General features: G+C 45.9%; 2 long non-coding RNA genes across 2 annotated transcripts in view; one reads left to right on the forward strand and one right to left on the reverse strand.

The window, feature by feature from the left end:
- LOC140721640 (uncharacterized) overlaps positions 1 to 16358 on the forward strand; it is an 801766-nt gene that overhangs the window by 781951 nt on the left and 3457 nt on the right. The window lies entirely within an intron of this gene.
- LOC140721639 (uncharacterized) overlaps positions 1 to 16358 on the reverse strand; it is a 212207-nt gene that overhangs the window by 82041 nt on the left and 113808 nt on the right. The window lies entirely within an intron of this gene.

Below are 16358 nucleotides of genomic sequence, written 5' to 3' on the forward strand. Positions count from 1 at the left end.
GACTCTTGGCAGTGTGCTAGATCAGCGGGATCTTGGGATCCGAGTCCATAGGACACTCAAAGCTGCTACGCAGGTTGTCTTTGTGGTTCAGAAGGCGTACGGTGGATTGGCCTTCATTAATCGTGGAATTGAATTTAGGAGCCGACAGCTAATGTTGCAGCTATATAGGACCCTAGTCTGACCCACATGGAGTACTGTGCTAAATTCTGATCGCGTCACTATGGGAAGTACGTGGAGACCACAGAAAGGGTGTAGAGGAGATTTGCAAGGATGATGCTTGGATTGGGGAGCATGCCTTATGAGAATAGCTTGAGTGAACTCGGCCTTTTCTCCTTGGAGCGATGGAGGACGAGAGGTGCCCTGATAGACGTGTACAAGATAAAGAGAGGCCTTGATCGTGTGGATGGTCAGAGGCTTTTCCCCAGGGCTGAAACGGCGAGAACGAGAGAACATAGTTTTCAGGTGCTTGGAAGTGGGTACAGAAGAGATGTCAGGGGTAAGTTTTTTGCACAGAGTGGTGAGTGCGTGGAATGGGCTGCCGGCAGCGGTGGTGGACGCGGAAACGATACGGTTATTTAAGAGACTCCTGCAGGGGGGCATGGAGCTTAGGAAAATAGAGGACTTTTGGTAAAGCCTGGGTCGTTCGAAGGTACATGTTGGGCACAGCTTCGTGGGCCGAAGGGCCTGTATTGTGCTGTAACTTTTCTATTTTTCTATGTTTCTATGTGTTGCCTCATCAGGACTTCATAAATTCTCAACAGCACATCCTTCCTTTTATATTACAATCCTCTTGAATTGATTGCAAATATCGCATTTGCCTTCTTCACGGCCGGCTCGGACTGTAAATGAACCTGCAGGAAAACTACACAAGCATTCCCACGTCTCTTCGCACCTTTTTAAAAAAATTACTTTCGGCCCAGCTTGTCCATTATTATTTCAGAGAAATTGCAGGGCAGGTAGACATGTGGTTCAAGTTATATTGTGAGGTTAAAGTCCTCCTTATCTTGCTGGCCACCGTTCATTTTGCTTATAACAACAGAATGGAAACCGTCCTTAAGCCTGGTTGCAGTGTTTTCCATTTTGTTAAACTCCTACCCAAGTGGGATGTCAGACTGTCCCGGGTTGTGAGGTTATGTTGTGCCTGCTTTACCAGTCACACAGGAATTGCAGGCACAGTCCATGGTGGACTGTTTCACTACGGGATATCTTACTATCTTCCCTTTCAGTTAGTCCTGACGAAGGGTCTCGGCCCGAAACGTCAACAGTGCTTCTCCTTATAGATGCTGCCCGGCCTGCTGTGTTCCACCAGCATTTTGTGTGTGTTGTTTGAATTTCCAGCATCTGCAGATTTCCTTGTGTTTGCATTTTAATTCTGATTCCCATTCAGAGATCTCGATCAACGGCATCCTCTTGTGCCGAGATGAGACCGTCCTCAGGGTGGAGGAGCAACAGCTTATATTCCATCTGGGTATCCTCCAACCTGATTGTATGAATATTGAATTCTCCTTCCAGTAAACAAATCCCCCCCCCACACCAAAAAACTTCTCTATTCCCTACTCTGAACTTTCATTTCTGCTCACCAGCCTGTTATTGCTCCCAGGTCCCCTCCTTCCCTTTCTCCTATTGACAACTCTCCGATTCTTTCATCCTCAGCCCTTGACCACCTATCACCTCCCAGCTCGCCTCTTACCCCTCACTTACCTTTTTATTCAGATATCTTCCCCCTCCCGCATCAGTAATGAAGAAGGCTCTTTGCCCAAAATGACGAACGGTCTACTCTTTTCCACGGATACTGCCTGTTGTGCTGAATTCCTTCAACATTTTTCGTGTATTGCTTTGGATTTCCAGCGTTTGCAAGCTTTCTTGTGTTTAAGTGTGGTAATTACCGTAACAATTATTTGGGTTTTGTTGAGATTGTACCTGAAATATGGCGTAAAATCCCGCTCTCCATACTAACACGGGTTATACAGACCAAAGAACAAACTGCCGGAGGGTCGGGCTGAGTGACAATTATTTGTGTTTTGTTGTGATTGTACCTGGAATATGGTGTAAAATCCCGCTCTCCATACTAACACGGGTTATACAGACCAAAGGACAAACTGCCAGAGGAACCATGGACGTCCAGTGTAGTTTCTCCTTTGGCTCCTCCCACTTTCGCCAAACCAAGGGTGTAGCCATGGGCACCCGCATGGGTCCCAGTTATGCCTGCCTTTTTGTTGGCTTTGTGGAACAGTCCATGTTCCAAGCCTATACGGGTTTCCGTGTCCCTCTTTTCCTTCGCTACTTCGACGACTGCATTGGGTCTGCCTCCTGCACGCATGCTGAGCTCGTTGACTTCATTAACTTTGCCTCCAACTTTCACCCTGCCCTCAAATTTACCTGGTCCATTTCCGACACCTCCCTCCCCTTTCTTGATCTTTCTGTCTCCATCTCTGGAGACGACTTATCTGCTGATATCTACTATAGGCCTACAGACTCTCACAGCTACCTGGACTGTTCCTCTTCCCACCCTGTCTCTTGCAAAAATGCTATCTCCTTCTCACAATTCTTCCGTCTCCGCCGCAACTGCTCTCAGGATGAGGCTTTTCATTCCAGGACGAAGGAGATGTCTTCGTTTTTTAAACAAAAAGGTTTCCTTTCTTCCACCATCAACTCTGCTCTCAAACGCATCTCTCCCATTTCCCGCACATCAGCCCTCACCCCATCCACCCGCCACCCCACTCGGGATAGGGTTCCCCTCGTCCTCACCAACCACGCCACCAGCCTCCAAGTCCAACGTATAATTCTTCGTAACTTCCGCCACCTCCAACGGGATCCCACTACCAAGCACATCTTTCCTCCCCCCCCCCACCCACTTTCTACTTTTCGCAGGGATTGCTCCCTACGCGACTCCCTTGTCCATTCGTACCCTCATCCCTTCCCGCCGATCTCCCTCCTGGCATTTATCCTTAGAAACGGAACAAGTGCTACACCTGCCCTTACACTTCCTCCCTCACCACCATTCAGGGCCCCAGATAGTCCTTCCAGGTGAGGCGACACTTCACCTGTGCGTCGGCTGGTGTGGTATACTGCGTCCGGTGCTCCCGGTGTGGCCTTTTATATATTGGTGAGACCCGACGCAGACTGGGAGACCATTTCGCTGAACACCTACGCTCGGTCTGCCAGAGAAAGCAGGATCTCCCAGTGGCCACACATTTTAATTCCACGTCCCATTCCCATTCTGATATGTCTATCCATGGCCTCCTCTACTGTCAAGATGAAGCCCCACTCAGGTTGGAGGATCAACACCTTATATACCGGCTGGGTAGCCTCCAATATGATAGCATGAGCATTGACTTCTCTAACTTCCGTTAATGCCCCTCCTCCCCTTCTTACCCCATCCCTGACATATTTAGTTGTTTGCCTGTTCTCCATCTCCCTCTGGTGTCCCCCCCCCCCCGCTTTCTTTCTCCCTAGGCCTCCCGAAACCATGATCCTTTCCCTTCTCCAGCTCGGTATCACTTTCACAAATCACCTTTCCAGCTCTTAGCTTCATCCCACCCCCTCCGGTCTTCTCCTATCATTTCGCATTCCCCTCCCCCTCTTACTTTAAAATCCCTTAATATCTTACCTTTCTGTTAGTCCTGACGAAGGGTTTCGGTCAGAAACGTGGACAGTGCTTCGCCTTATAGATGCCACCTGGCCTGTTGTGCTCCACCAGCATTTTGTGTGTGCTGTTTGAATTTCCAGCATCTGTAGATTTCCTCGTGTTTCCGCAACATGAAAGCCAGGACATCAACAGGATCCGGGACAGCTTCTTCCACCAGGCTATGAGAATGATTAATTCATGCTGACAAAATCGTATTTTATGTTCTATTGTTGAACATACTATTTATTATAAAGTACTATAAATTGCACTTTGCATATTTAGACGGAAATGTAAAGATTTTTACTCAAGTATATGAAGGATTTAAGTGTAACTATCTTGGTCAACCATTGTCCAGCCTGTATCCCACCACCTCAAAGATATATATATATACACCATCTTGGTCAACATCTGTCCTGCCTGTATCCCATTAACGATTATATATCAACAATCTCTCTTCTGCCATTGTCTTCATTATGACGTATTTTTGACTCACTGAGTTGATACTGAAATCGGTGTTTGTTACCTGGAACTACCGGAGGGTTTATTGAATACAGCACGTAGTAAGTTAAAGACAGCCATTGCGATTTTAGCTTCAAAGTTAAAATGTCTGCTGTATTAATCGTTGTCGGAAGGAGGGTTGGAAGCAGAGAATACAGATTGTTAGTGGGGTGGGATGGATGTTGTGAGCATTGACTGCATTATCCCTGTATTGGATTGACGAGAAAACTAATGAATATTGGTATTACATTTGTGCTAATTTGTTCGGACTGTCACAAATATCGTGTAATCAGTTAATAGTTGTGCATCATTTAAAGTAAAAAGAGAAAATGGTGAAAATCTTCAGCAGATCGGGCAGCGCCTTGGACAGTCCCGGTTCAGATACTGGGTCTTCCACAGTTTCTCTTTCCACACATCCAATCTGATGTACCGAGTTTCCAACACATGACTTTCAATTTTACATTTAAAATGTTTTATTCCTATTAGCCTGCAGGAAATGTGACGGGCAATTGTGCTGGGCAAGATCTCATTTAACAATAGCATAATGATAAAATGTGTTCAGTTTATCTGGTGGAGACAATGGGTAACATTATACCCGCCTGCTGTTGCCCCGCGCCCAGGTTTTCCAGCCCGATCTCTGGCCCAGTCAGAGGTTCATCAGGTTCCCGTTCTGACACAGGTTGATGTCGGAGTGTTGGTGTTTGAAGTCTGAATGGCCGAGACACAGCAGCATATTACTGGCAACAAGGAGTCCTGGGCGAGTTGCTGCTTGAGCTGTAACCCTGGGAAACACTGGGCCTATGTAGCTATCAGTATCGGGGATTTGACCCAGGTCAGTACTTCCACAGATGGGGGCTGGATGTTCCTCCTTTCACAATGAATCAAAAGCCTCGGGGTGCTGGGCATTGGCTATGGGGAAATTTCTGATTACACCACGCAGTGTGAGATGCGGGGACGATGTGTGAGGATTCGGGGGTCGGTGAGTGGCAGATTCATCTGTGTGACGCTGTGAGGTTAGGTCCTGAGATATTACAGTTTTAGATCCAAGTACAATGGACCCGGGGTTCAAGCTGCCCAGGTTTATGAGGTGTTGAGCCAGTATTTCTGTTCTGGGCTCAGATGTTTGTTTCGGGAGTTTCTTTGGAAGAAATGACTGCTATACCGAGGAGAGGATGAGTTACCATCCCATCCCTCACAGTGAGAGGCTGTGAGTAAACGGGCTGTACCGTGTTTGCAACAGTAGAAATAGACCCTGAGTTTGGTGTTCAAACTGTGTTTGGAAATCCCCCCTCATTGTCTCCTGCCTGTCAATCGTTGGAAATGAAGCAGATGTGTTCAGTACAACTGTGGCTCACGTGGTTCACAAGAGTAATCTCAGGAACGAGAGGGTTTCTGTACGAGGGTGATTGATAAGTCTGTGGCCTGTACTGGAAGGAGATGAGTTATTAACTTCAAACTTTATGTATAATCACTCAAAGAGTTGATCTGAATGTGCATGTAACGAGAGCTGTATAACCCGTCTCCTTCTACCTTAGGCCATGAACTTATCAATCACTCTTACTCTCGACCAACTCTGGAGGTCCAAGTTGTCGAATTCTGCAAAGAAGGGATCCGTTTGCTCCACGACCGCTGGACTAAGCGTGTAAATGTAGGCGGGGACTATGTTGAAAAATAAACGTGCTGGGTTTTCTAAAATGGACTCCTTCTACCTTGGGCCACAAACGTATCAACCACCGCTCGTATGACAAGCATTTGATGGCTCTGAGCTTGTACTCTATTGAGTTCAGAAGTACAGAGGTGGACGGGATCTTATTTAAACCCACAGAATACTGAACAGCCTGGAGACAGTGGACACGTGGAGGATGTTTCCATCAGACGGAGAGTCTGGGGTCTGAGAGGACAGCCTCGGAATAATCAAGCTTCCCTTTAAAACTGAGAGAAACTTCTCCAGCCAAAGAGTGGTCTATCTGTGGAGTTTGTTGCAACAGATGGTGATTGGGGCTGTCACTGGATATATTTCCGGCAGAGGTTAATATATTATTGATCGCTAACTATTGTCATTTTTTGTTAGCCAGAACTATCAGAGGATTATTAAATACAGCATGTTAAAAGCAGACTTTACAATTTTAGATTCTTCATTTCAAAATGGCTGCAGTGTTAACCTTTTTCAAAATTATACTCACAGCATACGATGTTGAGTTTGTTATTTCCCTTTTCGGTTATTTTCGGTGAGCCACTTCCTCCGTTTCCAGGGTAACGGCCCACCAGAGCTGCAAGAAGTGTTGCACATTTTTTTTTTATCGCTCTGTGGTCAACGCCTCTCTGCGTACAGACAGTGGCCTCGGGAGCAAATGTAACAGAATAATAGTGGGAGGAAAGGATGCTGTGAGCATTGGCTGTGTGGAATGAACTGAGAACATAGAACCAGAGAAACATAGAGAACCCATAGCATAATACACAGGCTCTTCGTCCAACAGTGCTCTCCCAAACATGAACATACTTTAGAAATTTCCTAGGGTTACCCATCAGCCCTCTTCTTTTTATCTCCATGTACCTATCCAAAAGTCTCTTAAAAGGCCCTGTTGTATCCGCCTCCACCATCGTCGCCGGCAGCCCATTCCACGCACTCACCACTCTCTGCGTAAAAACACTTACCCCTGACATTGCCTCTGTAACTTCTCCTAAGCATCTTAAAACTGTGCCCTCTCGTGTTAGCCATTTCAGCCCTGAGGAAAAAGCCTCTGACTATCCACACGATCTATGCCTCTCATCATCTTATACACCTCTATCAGGTCACCTCTCATCCTCCGTCGCTCCAAGGAGAAAAGGCCAAGTTCACTCATCCTATTCTCATAAGGCATGCTCCCCAATCCAGATAAATCCTTGTAAATCTCCTCTGCACCCTTTCTATCGCTTCCACACCCTTCCTGTAGTGAGGCGACCAGAACTGCACTCCAAGCACAGTACTCCAAGTGGGGTCTAACCAGGGTCCTATATAGCAGTAACATTACCTCTTGGCACTTGAACTCAATCACAAGGTTGATGAAGGCCAATACACCGTATGCCTTCTGAACCACACAGTCAGGCTGCGCAGAATTTTTGAGTGTCCTATGAACTCAGACCCCAAGATCCCTCTGATCCTCCACACTGCCAAGAGTCTTACAATTCATACTATATTCTGCCATCATATTTACCTTCTAAAGTGAACCACCTCACACTTATCTGGGTCAGACTCCATCTTCCACTTCTCAGCCCAGTTTCGCTTCCATTCGGGGTCCTGCTATAACCTCGACAGCCCTCCACACTATCCACAATGCCCCTAACCTTTGTGTCATCAGTAAATGTACTCACCTATCCCTCCACTTCCTCATCCAGGTCCTTTATAAAACTGACGAAGAGAAGTGGTGCCAGAACAGATCCCTGAGGAACAGCACTAGTCAGCGACGTCCAGGCAGAATATGACCCATCTACAAACAATTTTGCGTTCTGTGGGCAAAGCCATTTCTGAATCCACAAAGCAAAGTCCGCTTGGATCCCATGCCTCCTTACTTTCTTAATAAGCCTTGCATGGGGTACCTTATCAAGTGCCTTGCTGAAATCCATATACACTACATCAACTGCTCTACCTCCATAAATGTGTTCAGTCACACCCTCAGAAAATTCAATCAGGCCGGTAAGGCACGAGCTGCCCTTGACAAAGCCAAGCTGACTATTCCTGATCATGTTATGCCTCTCCAAATGTTCATAAAATCATGAAACAGAACATGTGAAGCTGAATTCCTTACTTCCTATTTTCAGTTAGCTCTGCTGAGCCAGTTCCTCCATCACCAGGGTAATAGCCCAGCAGAGCTCCAGAGTGTTGAACATATTTATCGCTCTCTGGTCACCGCCCCTCAGTGACCTCAGGAGCCGGTGTGGAGGCCCGGATGCCTTGAGCATTCACTGTATGGAATATATAACGTTTCTATCGCAGGAAAGTGATAACTAATGAATGTAGGGATTGCATTCATGCAAATCTGTTTAGGATGTCACAAACAGGGTTCAACAAGGATCACTCCCTCCACAATCCCCTTGTTCATTCATCCCTCCCCACTAATCTTCTTCCAGATACTTATCCCTGCATAAGCCTAAGTGCTACACCTGCCGTACCCCTCCTCCCTCACCTCCATTCAGAGACACAAAGCAGTCCTTCCTGATGAGGCAACGCTTCATCTGCGAATCTATTGCTGGGGTCATCTATTGTACCCCGTGCTCCCGATGCGGCCTCCTCCACATTGGTGAGACCCGCCATAAACTGGGAGACGGTTTTTGTTTAGCATCTCTGCATCATCTGCCACAAGGGGGACATTGCAGCGGCCAGACGTTTTAATTCTGATTCCCATTCCGACGTTTCGATCAGACCGCCCTCAGGGTGGAGGAGCAACACCTTAGTGATCGTCTTCACACAAAAAACCAAAGGCCGGCAGATGTGTGGAGACGGAAGGGATGGAGGAAATGAGGATCGGACAGAAACATGTGGCTGAGATGGGAGAGCAGCCGCCATCTTGTTGATGGTTAGAGGGGCTGAATGGCCTCCTCCTGCTGTTTTTCACTTGATGTTTCAGTGTTCCTGTCCAGTGAGGCTCCGGAGGAATGTGAATAGAAAAAGAGTGTTTATAAACAAAGAAGTAATTTCAATGAAACCTGCACAATTCCTTTTCGGGTGGGAATTGTATGTCGGACCGGGATGGGAATCGAACCCTTAACTCTGAGAACCGGGAGATGGAGCCATGGGGACGGGGAAGATACAGAGGGGAACAATAAAAATGTAGCTGGTGTAAATATGGAATAATGTGGGGAATGCGGCAGGTAGGTCGGGCAGCGTGTGAGGGGCGAGGAGCAGAGTCACCGGCTTCTCGCTCCCATTTCAAACGCAGATATGCAGCATCTCAGGTTTTCGCTTCCGAGGCCCCGCCCCCGCTCTCACAGTCTCCGGATGGGCGGGGGTTTTCTTTCCGTTCTCTGTTGAAGCTGATCGTCTGTGGGGAGCCGGCGGACGGATCTCGCTGCTCTCCGGACAAATTGATGAAGTTCTCATCGGTCAGTATTGAGGCCGGTCACTGGGGTTGAACGCAACCGACAATTTCCCATCGGTGAGTACTGAAGTCGATCCCAGGGGCGGGGAACCTCATGTTGGGCAGAAAGTCCCGTTAACTTTCTCGAACTGGCGGCCTCGTCCCGCTTCCTGGATACAACCGGTCGTGGTCGGTCCGGGTTATGTGACCTTCACACCGAACCGCCTGAGATGAGCCGATGCTCAGCCCCTGGTGTTCTAGTCCCAGGAGCGGGATGAGGTGGTGATGCCGAGACTGAACCCATCCATTAAGATGTACCTGGGGAACTTTACTCTGTCACCCGGCCCGGTATCGGATCCAAACTTCACCTGGATCGACGCCTGGGGTCGATAATTGTTTTACATATTTCCAGCACACTGGAAGCGGCCGTTCGGCCTGTTGTGTTCTTGCAGACAGAGGGTTAAATTAAGCAATCGCACCCTCGGGACACAGCTCCACGTGTATGAGAAGTTTCATCTTTCCCCGTTCAGACAGGACAGTGAGATCCAGATCTCTCACGTCCTCTCGGGGGATTGGGAAGTTTATTTCCAACTTCTGTCCATTGCTATGACTTGCCGAAATACTGACAGTGTTTCCCGATATCTGGCCCCATTAACGCGAGAATTAAGTCTTGTTCATTTATCTGGGTTTCCCGGAAATGTGTACACTCCCTCCAGAATTTCCAAAGGGGCAACTCAGGCTGTCTAATATTTCCACACGATTGAAATGGAGAATCTTTATTTTGTACAGAGGTAAAGTGAAAATCGTGTCTCCGGTATTCTCCACACAGATCAATACATTGCAGCAGTACATTGAGGTAAAACAAATCATTCTGGTTACAGAGAAAGTGCAGTGCAGGTAGATATGTGGTGCAAGGTCACATCGATTTAGACTGTGAGGGCAGGAGTCCACTCATCACGCTGTTCGCTTATAACAGCAGAATGGACACCGTCCTTGAGCCCGGTGGCATGTTTCTGTACTATTTTATCTTCGACCCGATGGGAGGGTGAGAAATGAGAATGTTCAGGGTTGTGGGGATCTTTCATTATGTTGGCTGCTTTACTGAGTCAGTGGGAAGTATAGACAAGAGTCCATGGAGGGGAGGTTGGTTTCTATGATGTACTCTGCTGTGTCCACAGTTCTCCGCTATTTCATTCAGTTACAGGAAGAGCAGTAGCCGTATGAAGATGTGAAGTATCGGGATGGGATACTTTCTGCGGTGCATTGATAAAGTGTGTAGAGTTGAAAAGGACAAAAATCAAAGCTCTTATTGTTTGTTCTGGTTTTGTTATATTGGAATTTGTTATCTAGTAATGTGTATTACTATTTCAGTATCATTGTATTACTGGACTACCATCAGAGAGTGCACTTGATTCCATCTCCCACCTGGTTCCATCGTCTCATTCCTGCCCATCTTGTTCTATCTCTGTCCAGTCTGTATCCCATCATCTCAATGATATATATCAACCATCTTGTTCAACCTCTGTCCAGTCTGTATCCCACCACCTCAATGATATATATCAACCATCTTGTTCAACCTCTGTCCAGCCTGTATCCCACCACCTCAATGATATATATCAACCATCTTGTTCAACCTCTGTCCAGTCTGTATCCCACCACCTCAATGATATATATCAACCATCTTGTTCAACCTCTGTCCAGCCTGTATCTCACTACCTCAACGATATATATCAACCATCTTGTTCAACCTCTGTCCAGCCTGTATCCCACTACCTCAATGATATATATCAACCATCTCTTTCAACCTCTGTCCTTTCTGTATCCCACCACGTCAATGATATATATCAACCATCTTGTTCAACCTCTGTCCAGTCTGTATCCCACCACCTCAATGATATATATCAACCATCTTGTTCAACCTCTGTCCAGCCTGTATCTCACTACCTCAACGATATATATCAACCATCTTGTTCAACCTCTGTCCAGCCTGTATCCCACTACCTCAATGATATATATCAACCATCTCTTTCAACCTCTGTCCAGTCTGTATCCCACCACGTCAATGATATATATCAACCATCTTGTTCAACCTCTGCCCAGCCTGTATCCCACCACTTCAATGATATATATCAACCATCTCTTTCAACCTCTGTCCAGCCTGTATCCCACCACCTCAATGATATATATCAACCAGCTTGTTCAACCTCTGTCCAGTCTGTATCCAACCACCTCAATGATATATATCAACCATCTTGTTCAAACTCTGTCCAGCCTGTATCCCACCACCTCAATGATATATATAAACCATCTTGTTCAACCTCTGTCCAGTCTGTATCCCACCACCTCAATGGTATATATCAACCATCTTGTTCAACCTTTGTCCAGCCTGTATCCCACCAACTCAATGATATATATCAACCAGCTTGTTCAACCTCTGTCCAGTCTGTATCCCACCACCTCAATGATATATATCAACCTTCTTGTTCAACCTCTGTCCAGCCTGTGTCCCACCACCTCAATGATATATATCAACCATCTTGTTCAATCTCTGTCCTGCCTGTATCCCACCAGCTCAATGATATATATCAACCATCTTGTTCAATCTCTGTCCAGTCTGTATCCCACCACCTCAATGATATATATCAACCATCTTGTTCAATCTCTGTCCAGTCTGTATGCCACCAGCTCAATGATATATATATAAACCGCCTTCCTCCATGTTTGTCCAGCCTGTATCCCAATGCCGCAATGATATATTTCAGCAATGTCTCTTCTAAACTTTTCTTCATTGTGAAGTTTAGTATTGCACCTTTCTATTTATGTATTTATTTGTGTGCCTGTCTGTTTGTTTGTTTGTTTCTTTGCTTGTTTGTTTGTTTGTTTGTTTATTTATTTATTTGTGTGCCTGTCTGTCTGTTTATGTATGTATTTATTTATTTATTTATTTGCTTAGTTAGTTAGTTAGTTATTGTTCGCTAGGAATACCAGAGGTTTAGTTGGACACAAACCGTGGCAGGGTAAAAGCAACCATTTCAATTTTAGATTCACCGTTACAAAATGGCTGCACTGTTAATCTTTGTCATAACGGAACTCACAGCATCTGATGTTGAGTTTGTTATTTCCTTTTTCGGTTATTTTCAGTGAGCCACTTCCTCTGTTTCCAGGGTAACGGCCCGTCAGAGCTGCAGCAAGTGTTGCAGTTTTTATCGCTCTGTGGTCACCGCCTCTCAGTGTAGAGACAGTGGCCTCGGGAGCAAATGTAACAGAGTGATAGTGGGAGGAAAGGATGCTGTGAGCATTGACTGTGTGGGATGTATTACACCAGGGTCAGAATGAACTCAGAACTAACAGAGTGGTTGGGGTGGGGTGGCATTTACAGTTCAGGGTGGCAATCTGTTACTATCTGTGCATTAAAATGAAGAGGGAGAAAATACCACAGTTGCAGGAAATTTAAAGTAAGGAAGGGAAAATACTGGAGACGCTCAGCAGATCGGCAGCATCTTGGACAGTCTCAGTTCTGGAACTGGGTCTTCCACCATTTGTCCTTTCAGAGACGTAGTCTGATGTACTGAGCTCCTTTCTATATCATCGGTGTTTAAATGTTTTTTCCTGTTACAGAAATATTTAAATTCAGTGTTAAATTAGCTTTGTTCACAGTTGAAGGTGAGCGCGAAATGTTGAAGTAGTTTGTTGGTTTTCAGCAGAGAAGCCGCTCCCTGCTCCGAGGAATGCCTGCGTGTCAGAATTTGCCCTGCAGACAGGCAGCAGCTTGCACACAGAAAATTGCACTGTGAGTCTCACAGAGCAGCAACATCGGCCCCTCCCCCATAGTTACTAACTGACCCTCGTCTGATGGTCTGGTGTGAAACTAGAAGAAAACGACTTGAAAATATACCCACAGGGAGACTAAATGTTCTTAGTGAATTAAGGTGAATTCAGCTTCTGTTCTTTATTTCTGATCTTTACCTCCAGTTGACACGTTACCCGTGTTTTGGATCAGTGATCAAGAAGTTACTTGCAAACAAGAGAACATTTGCAGATGCTGGAACAACACACACAAAATGTTGGAGAAACTCAGCAGGCCCGACAGCATCTGGGAAAAGAGTGAACAGATGACGTTTTGGGCCGAAACCCTTCGGCAAGACTCCTTTCCCAGATGCTGCCTGGCCTGCTGAGCTCTTCCGGCATTTTGTGTGTATTGGAATAAGTTATTCGCTCTATTTTGTCTCTTCTGGCGGTCGTGGTATTTGTGTTCTTGCATTATCCTGTCTGCACGGTTGAGATTCTCCACAATTCATGTCAAGGTTAAAAACAGTTCCTGAATCAGGGGTTACGATTCCAAAGCAAGTGTGCAAAAAGATGTTTAGTCAACACGGCTTCTGTTTCTAAAACTTGTGACTTCAGATGAATGCATGTCGTTTTTCACATGACTGTGTTTATTGTTGGTGTTTCGAGCTGATTTCCTCAACGCCCTTTAAAAGAAAAGACGTTGATTCTGTTCAAGGTCTCGGTACATAACAAACATTGGAGGTGGGGTGACCAGTTACAGAAAGCGACAGGCGGCATTGCAGAGCGAACACCATGATTTCACTGTGTGGGGCAGCAGGCTCGATGGGCTGAGTGGCCAATTTCTGCCTGGTCTGTGCACAAGAAAAGCTCTGACTACAGAGTTACTGTAAACTAAGTTAATAAGTACGGACCACGGCAAATAACCTACTGTTGAACAAAAAACAACTATTGCAGTAATTAAATCATCCAGAGCGTTGACCGAGATGATAAGCAACAATGAACCTAGCACCGATCCCCACTGCACCCCACGAGTCACTGGTCTCCAGTCAGAGAGCCAAACCATCTTCCACCACTTACTGGCTTCTCCCGCAAAACCAATGTCCAAACCAATTTACCACCTCATTCAGAATGCCAAACCTTCTTGACTAATCTCCCAGGTGGGACTCTGCCGAATGTCTTGCTACATTGTACTGAACGATATATTTTTAATTCAGTAAATTAACTGTTCTCTCTCCCAGAGCAGTAAGTGTCACGTTGTTCCAGTCTGATAACTGACCAACAACATTCTTGCACATCATACTTTCACTGCTCTGGGGAGAAACGAACCATAAAAGTTAGGAAATGGGGGGGAGGGGGTGTGTAGAGACTTTGTGTAGCTGTGCTGTTGCCCATTGTCTGAGTCTAGGATCTGATTACCCCAGGGCTGCTGCAGGACCATCCACACTGCAAGTGTCCTCTCAGGGCAGTGGGAACGAGTCTGTTTCAAAAAGCCTCGGATATCCCTGTGAACACAGCCCCAAATCGGCAATGCCCAGAGTCCGGCTCTCTGGAAAGTGAAACGATAAAGATGGTTTCCCATCACTGACAAGTGGAACAGCGGCATTACTGGCTCACGATGGCTGTTATTGTCCCAGGGATGAGGATCTGATCTTTGGCCGTCCAGCTGGACAGTTTGTTATTGGGGAACAGAGAAGAACATGGGAAGTGGATCTTCAGCCCGATGGACTCAATCGGAATTAATCCCCGAAGAGTCATCAGGAGGATGTGTCATATCACAGGCATACGTAGTGAATGTTGTTGGCTTTGTGGCAGAGTACAATGCAATATATAATAGTAGAGAAAAAACTGCATTACAGTAAATATCTGTTACTAAAAGTTAAATAATTATTGCAAAAATGAATTCAGTGAAGTAGGTTCATGGGTTCCATGTCAATTCAGAAATGGGATGGCAGAGGGAAGGAAGTGGTTCCTAACAAGTTGAGTGTGTGCCTTCAATCTCCTGTACCACCTTCCTGGTGATACCAATGAGAAGAGGGCATCTCCTTGGTGAAGCAGATCCCTAATGACTGATGCCGCCATTTTGAGGCATCGCTCCATGACGATGTCCTGGATGCTATGAAGGCTACTGCCCATGATGGAGCTGACTGAATTGACAACTTCCCTCAGAGTATTTCGATCCTGTGCAGTAGCTTCATCACTTCCCCCACCCTACCATATGAAGCAACGTGCAGACAGTTAGAACAATTTTTACAGTAGAACTGTAGAAATCTGCTAGTCTTTGGTCACATCCCAAATCCCATCAAACTCCCAATGAAATATAACGGCTGCCGTGCATTCTTTGTAACTGCATCGATATGCTGGGCCCTGGATAGATCCTCAGAGATGCTGACACACAGGGACATGAAGTTGCTCACTCTTTCCACTGCTGACCAAACAATGATGATTGTTGTGTGTGTGTGACCTCATTTCACCCATTCAGAAGTCCACAATTAGAACATTGGTCTTACCGATATTGAGTGCAAGTTTGTTGCTGCAACACCACTCATCCAGGTGATATATCTCGCTCCTGTTTGCCTTCTACTCACCATCTGAAAATCTGCCAACAATAGTGGTGTCATTAGCAAATTTGTCACTGGCATTTGAGCAGTGCCAAACCGCACAGCCATGGGTGCAGAGAGAGTAGGGCAGTGGGCAAAGCACATATCCTTGAGGCGCACCAGTATCGATGGTGATGTGCAGGCGTTACATCCAAACCGCACAGATTGTGGTTTTCTGTTGAGGAAATTGAGGACCCGGTTGCAGAGGGAGGTAGAAAGGCCAGCGGTTCGAGCCTTTTGATCAGAACTGTAGGAATAATTGCATTACACGCTGAGCTCTGGTTGAGAAACAGCATTCTGATGTAAGTATTCATATTGTCAAGGTAATCCAAAGCCGTGTGAGGAGCGGATGAGATTGCATTGTGACCTATTGTGGATACAGGTAAATTACAGTGGGCCCAGGTCCTTGCTGAGAGAAGAGCTAATTCTAGCCATCGCAAACCTCTCAAAGCATTTCCTCATGGTAACTGTTATTGCTGTGGACGATAGTCATTAATGCAACTCACACTGCTCTTCTTGGGCACTGGTGTAATTGTTAGCCTTTAGTCTGCATAACCAAAATGCTCCCACGAACGGAGCCTTTGTTGCAGCGCAGATGGAATTAAACACTGCCGGATAAACGTTTATGAAACCTGAACGTTTTTCTTTGTTGTACTGCATTTTTATCCTGTCCTTTAATTAGTAATTAAAATCAAAATAATTTTTTTTCTCTTGTCTGTCTTTATCCTAAAATATTCATAGATGCATTTTACAAAAGAGGACACATCTACGATGTTGTGCTTTTCTCAGTCC

The sequence above is a fragment of the Hemitrygon akajei genome, unplaced genomic scaffold, assembly GCF_048418815.1.
Source record: "Hemitrygon akajei unplaced genomic scaffold, sHemAka1.3 Scf000058, whole genome shotgun sequence".
NCBI classification, from domain to species: domain Eukaryota; kingdom Metazoa; phylum Chordata; class Chondrichthyes; order Myliobatiformes; family Dasyatidae; genus Hemitrygon; species Hemitrygon akajei.